At 36.1% G+C, this 12,317-nt stretch overlaps 1 pseudogene; it reads right to left on the bottom strand.

Moving 5' to 3' along the window:
* Positions 1–4,535: 4,535 nt before the first annotated feature.
* On the bottom strand, positions 4,536–6,438 carry LOC124975833 (ubiquitin carboxyl-terminal hydrolase MINDY-2-like; annotated as a pseudogene).
* Between the last annotated feature and the right edge of the window lie 5,879 nt (positions 6,439–12,317).

Genomic DNA, 12,317 nt, shown 5'->3' on the forward strand with positions numbered 1-12,317 from the left:
CCTGGTTTGGGTATGAGGGTGATATTAGCTTCATAGAATGAGTTTGGTGTGGTGCCCTCCCTTTCTATTTCCTGGAATACTTTGAGAAGCATGGGAATGAGTTCTTCTTTGAAGGTCTTGTAGAACTTGGCTGAGAATTCATCTGGTTCTGGGCTGTTCTTGGATGGTAGATTTTTAATGGCTTCTATTTCATTGCTTGATATTGATCTGTTGAAATTGTGTATGTCCTCCTGGTTCAGTTTGGGAGGAGCGTATGTCTCTAGAAATTTGTCAATGTCTTTGGTAGTTTCTAATTTGTTGGAATATAGATTTTCAAAGTAGTTTCTCATTATGTTATGTATCTCAGTGGTGTCTGTCATGATATTTTCTTTTTCATCACAAATTTCAGTCATTTGATTTTTCTCTCTTCTTTTGTTAGTGTGTCTAAGGGTTTGTTTATTTTGTTTCCTTTTTCAAAGAACCACCTTTTTGTTTTGTCAATTTTTTGAATTCTTTCTTTTGTTTCAATTTCATTGATTTCAGCTCTGATTTTAATTATTTCCTTATACTTCTTTTGCTGTTATTCTCTTCTTTTTCTAGGTCTTTCTTTTTGGTGACTTCATATTATTTTATTAAACATTAGTAAGTTTCCAGTATGCCTACAACTGTGATAGGTAAAACCTATAAAGCTTTCCATCATTTTTTAAAATAACTGGTACAATGAATAATAAAGTTAAGCAAAAATATAATTGATTTGGTTTTTACTTTTTTAAAGGAAATTTAAATTAATGAGACATTCTGAGGGCAGTTCTGAAAATTCTTGTCTTAATTTTTCTCCAGCAGGATTTTACAACTATCTGCTTCATATGCCAACATTAATGTAGGGACCACAACCATTCTTGTCTTAAATGTTTGCATTCTAATTTTCTTTCCTCTCAAGATCTCTTATCACTGAAGTTAACTTAGTTTATTATTCATTGAAAACAAAATGCTAAGAAGGTTTTGTCTAAGTACAAAATGATTAATGTTAAGTTCAGTCAATTAATCTCTGATACTAACTTACTTTGTTAAGCCAAAATCAAGAAGTATGAGAAAGAATTCAAAACATAATATGGAATAAGCAGTCAAGTGCAAGAAATATAAAACAATAAAAACAAGATACATTCCAAAAGCTAATCCCAGATTTAAATCTCAGCTTCATTCACATACTAACTTGAAACATGGAAGTTACTTTACCTAAGTACACTGTATGGGCATACAGCTAATGCCGATTTTAGTTGCTTCACACTATCCTGCTTAGTCTGTGTAAATTTACGTGTGTGTGTATATCCTTTTTTTTTCCTTTTTCTTTTTTTGTTGTAGGGTTGGGGATTGAACTCCAGGCCTTATGCATGCTAGACAAGCACTCTGACACTATATTCTAAGTCTATAGGTAGTCTACAGAGCCATATTCCCAGTCCAGGTGTGTGAATATCCTTAAAATGGTGATTTTAAAATTTGAGGGAATGATCCCAAATTGCTCTGTGAAGCTAAGTCTTGCTTTGGAAATATGCACACATGTGCACATGCAATAAGTGCTTTTAAGTATTGATAAATTACTGTACATCACAGCATTGTTGATGCAATAGGATTTGACAAGAAGAAAACATTTGTATTGTTAATAAAAACTTAAGGAATACTCTTTTCAAAAGCAAGAGGAAAGCTTGGTGACCATTCATTCATCTTTTTTTGGGGGGGTGTGGGTATCCAGGGATTGAACTCAGGGGCACTCAACTACTGAGCCATATCCCAGCTCTATTTTCTATTTTATTTAGAGATAAGGTCTCACTGAGTTGCTTAGTGACTCACTTTTGCTGACTTTGAACTCGTAATCCTCCTGCCTCAGCCTCCAGAGCTGCTGGGATTACAGGTATGTGCCACCATGCCCAGCATCATCTGCCTCTTTTGCCAGCTCTAACAGAGATTTGGTTGATTCAAATTTGCCTGTAATCTAGCCTATAAATATTGAAACCAAAAAGGTTTAAATTCTAATTTCTGGTAGCAGTGTATGTAACAATGTCAAGTATGACAAAATAGTGTGAAAAAAAAACTGCTTTTAAATACTATCAAATTCCTATGAATGCAAACCAGCAATGAAATGCCTGAATGTATAACTTGTTACCTGAAGCAAAATAAAATAAAGATACAATGCTCTAGATTCTTTATAACCTTTAAGGTTATATTTGCAAGGGACAGCAGTATCTCTGAGAAGTTAATTTTAATAGAATTGAATATTTAATTTTCCCTCACAGTAATCAAAGCAAATATTTAATCATTATTACTATTGGTATATCAAACTGAATTCCAGGAATGTAATAAAGTCTGAGCTGGAAATATTACATAGAAAAAGACTGAATTAACAAACACACTGCATTATTTTTAAAGTTTTTTCTCATAAGTACACATTGACATCTACTTATCTGATAGCAGCACTGCTGGTTTTGAGTGAATTTTTTTCCTTCTAGAGGGAATGCAGAATGGCAGTATTATCTTTGGAACAAATTAAGATGATAGGAACAAACAACAGAAGAATAACTTCTACACATATATTCTTCAAGGGTAATAAATAGTTAAGTATATAATTATGGAAAAATATGCCTCAAATATACTTTTGTAAATTATCCAAGGTTTTTTTTTTATTAAAATATAATGCACTGTCACTACTATCTGTTCTGGAAAGAACAAACCTTGAGGTTTGAACTTTCCTTCCACCAAGTGATATCAAGAGTAAACTTGGATTAAGGTCAACTTGCTTTAGCCAATGGAGAGTTCTATAGTACATCTGATTACTTTACCAATGTACAGATATTCTGGGTAACAATCAAGAGACTCATCAAATATTTTATACCTAAGTTTTATACCCCAAACAGGTTCTCTGATGATTTATCATTCTATGGTAGGAAGTCTGAAGGAATAACAAATTATGTAACACAAATAGACATGCAAAATAGAAGGATATAAAAGATACAGCTTAGCCTTGGATTTATTTCCCGTTAGAATAATTCCTTCTATAAATAAGACTTTTTACATATAGACTCATCCTATAACTGGTTTTGGATCACAGAGAAAGTTAAGGATATAACATTACAAAAAAATTCTAGACCACTTTTTTTTTTTTTTTTTTGTATTCTTTTGTCACCCAGACCACAAGAAGTATTCTCCAAGTGGATGCTCAGGTCATGTTATGTTGTTCTTAAACAAATTTTCTGAGGCTTAGAATGTAAATTATACACTACTTGCAGCAGCAGTTTTTTTCAAAAATGACTAAAACAAACTTTAAATATAAAGCATATTAAAAGGACTATTAAGGATAGTTGTCCAAACTATATCTAGAAATACAGGAAAATATGTGCTGCCTCATAATAAAGTTAAATAAATATTTTTTTCTGAATTCTATGAACACTGTAAGATGTTTTAGGTTTATTTGGTTCTCATAAGTTAAAAAATCTTCTTGCTTTTACATAAATTCCTCTAAACTCTTATCTATTCTCATTTTTATTAATGTCTTTCACTAGACTCAGAGATTATCTTTTACTTTCTCATAGAAATGTGCTTTTCTTGTTGGTTTTAATAAGTAAATTTAATTTTCTAGTAATAAACATGATTTAAAATTTAAGGTTCAAGGTTATTCTAGAAAAAGGTAGACACTGAACTATCTGCTTTTCTATACCCTCATACTTATAAGGCCTAGCATCCACTGTGGTTTCCTCCTTAAACTCACATCACATTGTTAATAAATAGTAACTACAGTCCAGTTTACCTACTTAAAGACTTCAAAATTTCTCAAAATTTCACAACACTACAAAGTCATTAATATCTGATTTGGATAGGTTATAATATTAGTGTTATGTAAATTTTTGCTATTGGAAAAGAAATACAAATCTTTATTTTTTTCTATCTAAATTAAATCCAAGCTCCATTATTGGTTCTTAAGATAATATCTAAAATGTACATTACTAAAGAAAGGTAAAGCTGTTCAAGGACTGAACTAGTCCAATATACAATTAAGGATCATTTATTTCTGTTATTTTTTGTACTTTTTTCTTTTTAAATCCCATATTAAACCCCTGGTTTTTCATGGATTAGATCATAATTTAATGTTGCAAAAATTTCAGAAACTATTGTGCTAATACTTAGATTTCAGGAAGGAATCAGACTAAATCAAATACCTCCATTCATCATTAGAAGATAAAATTGCTTACTAACTGATATAAGTTATGAATGTCACTATGACACAAAATTCGCTGTGATTTGCTTATTTGTCTACAAGTGCAGTATTCTTCATGAATGACAACACAGCATTTCCAACTTGTAACATGAAACTCCAGCTCATAAAGAGTATATTGTATGACTTGAAGAAGTTTGATTGTAACAAATTAACGACCTTTCCCCTGAAAAACATGAACAAAATCCATCGGGAAATCAGGCACAGAGGGTATTTATCAGGTTTTCTTCCTTTCCTCCTGTGGTTTTGTTTCTCAACACATACAGGTAATTCCAGGAGAATTTAGTACTTGTTACAAAATGACATAGCTATTCTTTTCCTTTTCCTTTTCTTTATCTTTTTCTCGAGGTTCCTTTCATTTCCGTTCACTGTTCCCAGATTGTCTTCCACTTGATGGAGAGGTTTGTGCTGGCTGGCCCTGCTGGGTCTGTGTAGAAGCAGCAGTAGCAGCAGCAGCTGCTGCTGCTTGTTCCTGTTCCTGATAGCATTGAGAAGCCCGTCTATCCTCTTCCTCTTGAAGTTTCTTTGCTAGTTCCAAATCACTGATTCCTTCTGGGATTTGTTCCCAGTTGATCTCTTGACTCTGCTGTTATTGTTGTAGTGATAAAGCCATAAGATAATCCTGATCTATTTGATCTTGTTGTCCTTTATATACAGTTTCAGGATCTGAAGGAGGCCGCAGATGAAATTTGGAGTCACAGAAATTTCCATCACCATCTACATTGTGCAGGCTTTCCCAAACAACTTTTTCTTCAGTAAGAAACCCCTGGTCTGTTACCAACAAATACAATTGACCCTTGTATTAGGTCATGGTGCTAAAATGATTTTTCCGAAAGAACACACAAAGTTCTCCTTCCTGAACAGTTGAAGTTAGTTCACATAATCCATGGTATGTCAGTTGAGTGGCTGTATTATTTAGAAACTGCTCAGCTACAAAGCCTTCACTAACCAGCTCACTATTGTCTGATTGCTTACAAGAGATGATCTTCTCCACTAGTTGGTTGTAGCTGCAGTTACCAACAGCTTTTACAATGTCATCAATCTGAGAGTCCACTAACCACACATGATACAAAGGAATATCAAGAAGATCAAACACTATGCATTCTGGTGTATATTCAAACACTCAAACACCAGTGAATCTTACATTTACATCCAGGCCTGTCTGAAGTTTGTGCAAAATCGCCATAGCATCACTCATATTCTGTTCATAATTTAAACGTTGAATTTCTGAAATTTCTTTTGGCTTTCCATCGAGCATGTAATCTCCTAAATATTCCATCAGTTGTTCAGCAGTTATGATTTCCATCATTGGTGGAAGTTTCACCTTCCAGGCCAGAAGCAAAACACTGAGGATGGCCAGCAATGGGCAGGGTCCATTCTCATTCTGGGTGATGATGGGTGTGAACTCTTCCTTCCACTGGATCCACTTGATGTGATACAGATTGTCCCGGGAAGCGTTCCTTGGAGGCTGCCAACACCTGAGCGGTGTCCTCCTCCTCTCTGCACAGAGGGGCAGCCCCAGGCAACAACGCCGCGCCCTCCTCCTCCTCAGGGACCCTGTTCTCGGCTCCCTCTTCACTATTGAACTCAGAGCTACTGGGAAAGAGTGCAGGTTAGAGAACGACTCTAGGGAGTCCAGGCTCGGCGATTCCCCAGGAAGGCTCGGGTCGCTGCAACTGCTGCTGAGGCCACCAGTGCTGTGGGGTTCCTTGGAGCCGGCGGCCCACAGCTCTGTTTTGCAGGTGCTGGCAGGATCCGGGAGGGTCCCCGAGTCTCCGGCCAGACCTGAACCATGGCCCGCTCCGGCCTCGGTTGTCTCGGGGGAGGCGGTCACCTTGTGCTGCCATCTCAGAGGCGCCCTAGCGGCAGTAGGACTCTCCAAAACGCTCTCCTTTAAGTCCAAGCCCGGTAAGGAGCTGCAGAGTCCAGGAGTCTGAGGAGAGTCCGTGGGAGAAACTGAGTCTGAGGGCCTTCTGGCAGGCACCGCCCCTGTCCCATTCCCGCCGCCCATACTCCAGGACCATCCCCAGCTGCAAGCCTGGTCTCCTGCAGTCCTTCCGGGGGAGAACTTGTTCCCGGCGCTGGCCCGGCCGCCACCCCATGTTCTAGCAAGCAGCAGGCTCTCGGGCCCCTCTTTCTATAGAGATTGCGGCCAGCTCTCCTCAGCCAGCGCCTCTGACGCCATGACAGCGGCACTGGCAGTTACAGCGCCCTAGGGCAGGCCTTGACCAGCCTTTTTCTAGGTCTTTGAGTTGTAATATTAGGTCATTTAGTTGTTGTCTTTTCATTCTTTTCTGGAATGCGCTCCATGCAATGAATTTTCCTCTTAATACCGCTTTCATAGTGTCCCAGAGATTTGATATGTTGTATCGTCATTCTCATTGACCTCTAAGATTTTTTTTATCTCCTCCCTGATGTTTTCTGTTATCCATGTTTCATTCAATAGTATATTATTTAGTCTCCAGGTGTTGGAATAATTTGTTTTTTATTCTGTCATTGATTTCTACTCTCAGTCCATTATGATCTGATAGAACACAAGGCAATATCTCTATTTTTTGCATTTCCTAAGGGCTTCTTTGTGGCATAATATATGGTCTATTTTTGAGAAGGTTCCATGTGCTGCTGAGAAGAAAGTGAATTCACTGGTTGATGGATGGGATATTCTATATATGTCTATTAAGTCTAGGTTATTGATTGTGTTATTGAGTTCTATGGTTTCATTTTTTGGTTTTTGTTTGGAAGATCTATCTAGTGGTGACTGCAGTGTGTTAAAGTCACCAAGAATTATTGTGTTGTGGTCTATTTGATTCATGAAATTGAGAAGGGTTTGTTTGATGTACAGGGATGCACCATTGTTTGGGGCATAAATATTTACTATCATTATGTCTTCCTGATTTATGGTTCCCTTAAGCAGTATGAAATATCCTTCTTTATCCCTTCTGATTAACTTTGGCTTGAAGTCCACTCTATCTGATATAAAGTTGGAAACCCCTGTTTTTTTACTGAGTCCATGTGCATAGTAGTTTTTTTCCCATCCTTTCACCTTTAGTATGTGGATGTCTTTTTCTATGAGATGAGTCTGTTGCAGGCAGCATATTGTTGTTTTTCTTTTTAATACATTCTGCCAGTCTATGTCTTCTGATTGATGAGTTTAGGCCATTAACATTCAGGGTTATTTTTGAGATATGATTTGTATTCCCAGTCATTTGGGCTTAGTTTTTGGTTTTTAAGTTGGCGTGGCTTCTTCTTTGAGTGGTTTTTCTCTAGGGTAGTTCCTCCCTTTGCTGACCTCCATTGTTGTTTTTCATTTCCTCCTCATGGAATATTTTGTTGAGAACATTCTGTAGTGCAGGCTTTCTATTTGTAAATTCTTTTAACTTTTGTTTATCATGGAAGGATTTTATTTCATCTTCAAAACTGAAGTTTAGTTTTGCTGGGTATAGGATTCTTTGTTGGCAACCATGTTCTTTCAGAGTTTGAAGTACGTTGTTCCAGGTCCTCCTAGCTTTTACAGTCTGGGTTGAGAAGTCAACTGCTATCCATATGGGTCTCCCCATATATGTAATCTGATGCTTATCTCTCATGGCCTTCAAAATTCTATCTTTATTTTGAATGTTAGGCATTTTCATTATAATATGCCTTGGTGTGGACCTCTTGTGATTTTGTGCATTTGGTGTTCTTGTATTTGATTTTCCATTCGTCAGGTTTGGAAAATTTTCTGATATTATTTCATTGAATAGGTTGTTCATTCCTTTGGTTTGTATCTCTGTGCCTTCCTCAATCCCAATAATTCTTAAATTTGGCTTTTCATGATGTCCCATAGTTCTTGTAGATTCTGTTCATGATTTATTACCATCTTCTCTGTTTGGCCCACTTTGTTTTAAGAGTAAATATTTTGCCTTCAATGTCTGAGGTTCTGTCTTCCAAGTGTCCTAGACTTTTGGTGATGCTTTCCATTGAGTTTTTTATTTGTATTATTGTTTTCTCCATTTCAAAGATTTCCATTTATTTATTTATTTATTTATTTATTTATTTATTTTTTGGCAATCTATCTCTTTGTTGAAATGATCTTTTGCTTCCTGCAGTTGCTCTTTACTGGTATTATCATTCATTGCCTGCATTTGCTCTCTTATCTCATTCTTTGCTTCATGAATCACATTTTTTTTAATTGTAAACAAATGGGATACATGTTGTTTCTCTGTTTGTACAAGGCGTAAAGACATACCATTTGTGTAATCATAAACTTACATAGGGTAATGTTATTTGATTCATTCTGTTATTTTTCCCTTCCACCACACCCTCCCACCCCTCTTTTCCCTCTATAGAGTCCTTCCTTTCTCCATTCTAGTGCCCCTCTCTAACCATAAATCTAACCCTAACAATAACTCCTCCCACCCCCCATTATGTGTCATCATCCACTTATTAGCGATATCATTCATCCTTTGGTTTTTTGAGATTGACTTATCTCACTTAGCATGATATTCTCCAATTTCATCCATTTGCCTGCAAATGCCATAACTTTATAATTCTTTATGGCTGAGTAATATTCCATGGTATATATATATCACAGTTTCTTTATCCATTCATCAATTGAAGGACATCTAGGTTGGCTCCACAATCTGGCCATTGTGAACTGAGCAGCTACGAACAGTGATGTAGCTGTATCTCTGTAATATGCTGATTTTAAGTCCTTTGGGTATAGGCCAAGGAGTGGGATAGCTGGATCAAATGGTGGTTCCATTCCAAGTTTTCTAAGGAGCCTCCACACTGCTTTCCAGAGTGACTGTACTAATTTGCAGCCCCACCAGCAATGTATGGTGTACCTTTCTCCCCACATCCTCGCCAACACCTGTTGTTGCTTGTATTCTTGATAATCGCCATTCTAATTGGGGTGAGATGGAATCTTAGGGTGGTTTTGATTTGGATTTCTCTTATTACTAGAGATGTTGAATATTTTTCCATATGTTTGTTGATTGCTTCTAGGTCTTCTTCTGTGAAGTGTCTGTTCATTTCCTTAGACCATTTGTCGATTGGGTTATTTGCATTCTTGGTGTAGAGTTTTTTGAGTTCTTTATAGATTCTGGAGATTAGTGCTCTATCTGAAGTATGATTGGCAAAGATTTTCTCCCACACTGTAGGCTCTTTCTTCGCATTGCTGATAGTTTTCTTTGCTGAGAAAAAGCTTTTTAGTTTGAATCTATCCCAGTTGTTGATTCTTGCTTTTATTTCATGTGCTATGGGAGTCCTGTTGAGGAAGTCTGGTCCTAAGCCGACATGTTGAAGCTCTGAATCTACTTTTTCTTCTATAAGATGCAGGGTCTCTGGTCTGATTCTGAGGTCCTTGATCCATTTAGAGTTTAGTTTCATGCATGGTGAGAAATATGGGTTTAATTTTATTCTGTTGCATATGGATTTCCAATTTTTCCAGCACCATTTGTTGAAGAGGCTATCTTTTCTCCATTGCATATTTTTGGCCCCTTTGTCTAGTATGAGAAAATTATATTTATTTGGGTTTGTGTCCGTGTCCTCTATTCTGTACCATTGATCTACCTGTCTATTTTGGTACCAATACCATGCCATTTTTGTTACTATTGCTTTGTAGTACAGTTGAAGTTCTGGTATTGCAATACCCCCTGCTTCATTTTTCCTGCGAAGGATTGCTTTAGCTATTCTGGGTTTTTTAATCTTCCAGATAATTTTCACGATTGCTTGTCCTATTTCTGTAAGGTACATCATTGGGATTTTAATTGGAATTGCATTGAATCTGTATAGCACTTTTGGTAGTATGGCCATTTTGACAATATTAATTCTTCCTATCCAAGAACATGGGAGATCTTTCCATCTTCTAAGGTTTTCTTTAATTTCTTTCTTTAGTGTTCTGTAGTTCTCATTGTAGAGGTCTTTCACCTCTTTTGTGAGACTGATTCCCAAGTATTTTATTTTTTTCGATGCTATTGTGAATGGGGTAGTTTTCCTAATTTCTCTTTCTGAAGATTCATCATTTATACATAAAAATGCCTTAGATTTTTGTGCATTGATCTTATATCCCGCTACTTTACTGAAATCACTTATGAGATCTAAAAGTTTTCTGGTGGAATTGCCTGGTTCCTCTAAGTATATAATCATATCATCAGCAAATAGGGATAGTTTGAGTTCTTCTTTTCCTAGTCGTATCCCTTTAATTTCTTTGGTCTGTCGAATTGCTCTGGTTAGAGCTTCAAGGATGATATTGAAAAGCAGTGGTGAAAGAGGGCATCCCTGCCTTGTTCCAGATTTTAGGGGGAATGCTTTCAGTTTTTCACCATTTAGAATGATATTAGCCATGGGCTTAGCATAGATGGCCTTTACAATGTTAAGGAATATTCCCACTATCCCTATTTTTTCTAGTGTTTTGAGCATGATGGGGTGCTGTATTTTATCAAATGCTTTTTCTTCATCTATTGAAATAATCATGTGATTCTTGACTTTAACTCTGTTGATATGGTGAATTACATTTTTTGATTTCCTGATGTTGAACCAACCTTGCATCCCTGGGATGAAACCCACTTGATCATGGTGCACTATCTTTTTAATATGTTTTTGTATGCGATTTGCTAAAATTTTGTTAAGAATTTTGCATCGATGTTCATTAAGGATATTGGTCTAAAATTTTCTTTCTTCCATGTGTCTCTGTCTAGTTTAGGTATCAGGGTGATATTGGCTTCATAGAATGAGTTTGGGAGAGTTCCCTCCTCTTCTATTTCATGGAATACTTTGAGGTGTATTGGAATGAGCTCTTCTTTAAAGGTTTTGTAGAAATTGACTGAGAACCCATCAGGTCCTGGACTTTGCTTTGTTGGTAGGCTTTTGATGACTTCTTCTATTTCAGTACTTGAAATTGGTCTATTTAAATTGTGTATGTCCTCCTCGTATAGTTTAGGCAATTCATATGTCTCTAGAAACTTGTTGATATCTTTGAAATTTTCTATTTTGTTGGAGTTTACATTTTCAAAATAGCTTCTAATTATTTCAATCGTGTCTGTTGTGATATTTCCTTGTTCATTCCGAATTTTGGTGATTTGGGTTTTCTCTCGTCTTCTCTTTGTTAATGTGGCTAAAGGTTTATCAATTTTGTTTATTTTTTGGAAGAACCAACTGTTTATTTTGTCAATTTTTTGTATTTTTTTTGTTTCAGTTTCCTTGATTTCAGCTCTGAGTTTAATTATTTCCTGTCTTCTACTACTTTTGGTTTTGGTCTGTTCTTATTTTTCTAGGGCTTTGAGCTGTAGTGTTATTGTGTTATCGAGATCTATGGTTTCTTTGTTCAATTTTTGTTTGGAAGTCCTGTGCAGTGGTGAGAGAGGCGTGTTAAAATCACCTAGTATTATTGTATTATGGTCTATTTGGTTTCTGAGATTGAGAAGGATTTGTTTGACATACATGGGTGAGCCATTGTTTGGGGCATAGATATTTCTGATTGTTATGTATTACTTATTTCATTTATTTGTTGAGTTTTACTTCTTTTATTGAATGTGCTCCATGAAATAAATTTTCCTCTAAGTACTCCTTTCATAGTGTCCCAGAGATTTTGATATGATGTTTCTTTGTTCTCATTGACCTCTAAGAATTTTTTAATTTCCTTTCTAATATCTTCTATCATCCATTCATCATGTAATAACATATTGTTTAATCTCCAGTTGTTGGAGTAATTTCTGTTTTTTACTCTTTCATGTATTTCTAATATCATTACATTATGATCTGATAGAATACAAGGTAGTGTCTCTATCTTCTTGGATTTGCTAACATTAGCTTTGTGGCATAATATATGGTCTATTTTAGAGAAGGATCCATGTGCTGCTGAGATGAAAGTATATTCACTCTTGGTTGGATGGTATATTCTATAAATTTCTGTTCAGTCTAAATTATTGATTGTGTTATTGAGATCTATGGTTTCTTTGTTCAATTTTTGTTTGGAAGTCCTGTGCAGTGGTGAGAGAGGCGTGTTAAAATCACCTAGTATTATTGTATTATGGTCTATTTGGTTTCTGAGATTGAGAAGGATTTGTTTGACATACATGGGTGAGCCACTGTTTGG

The sequence above is a fragment of the Sciurus carolinensis genome, unplaced genomic scaffold (assembly GCF_902686445.1).
Source record: "Sciurus carolinensis unplaced genomic scaffold, mSciCar1.2, whole genome shotgun sequence".
Lineage (NCBI taxonomy): Eukaryota > Metazoa > Chordata > Mammalia > Rodentia > Sciuridae > Sciurus > Sciurus carolinensis.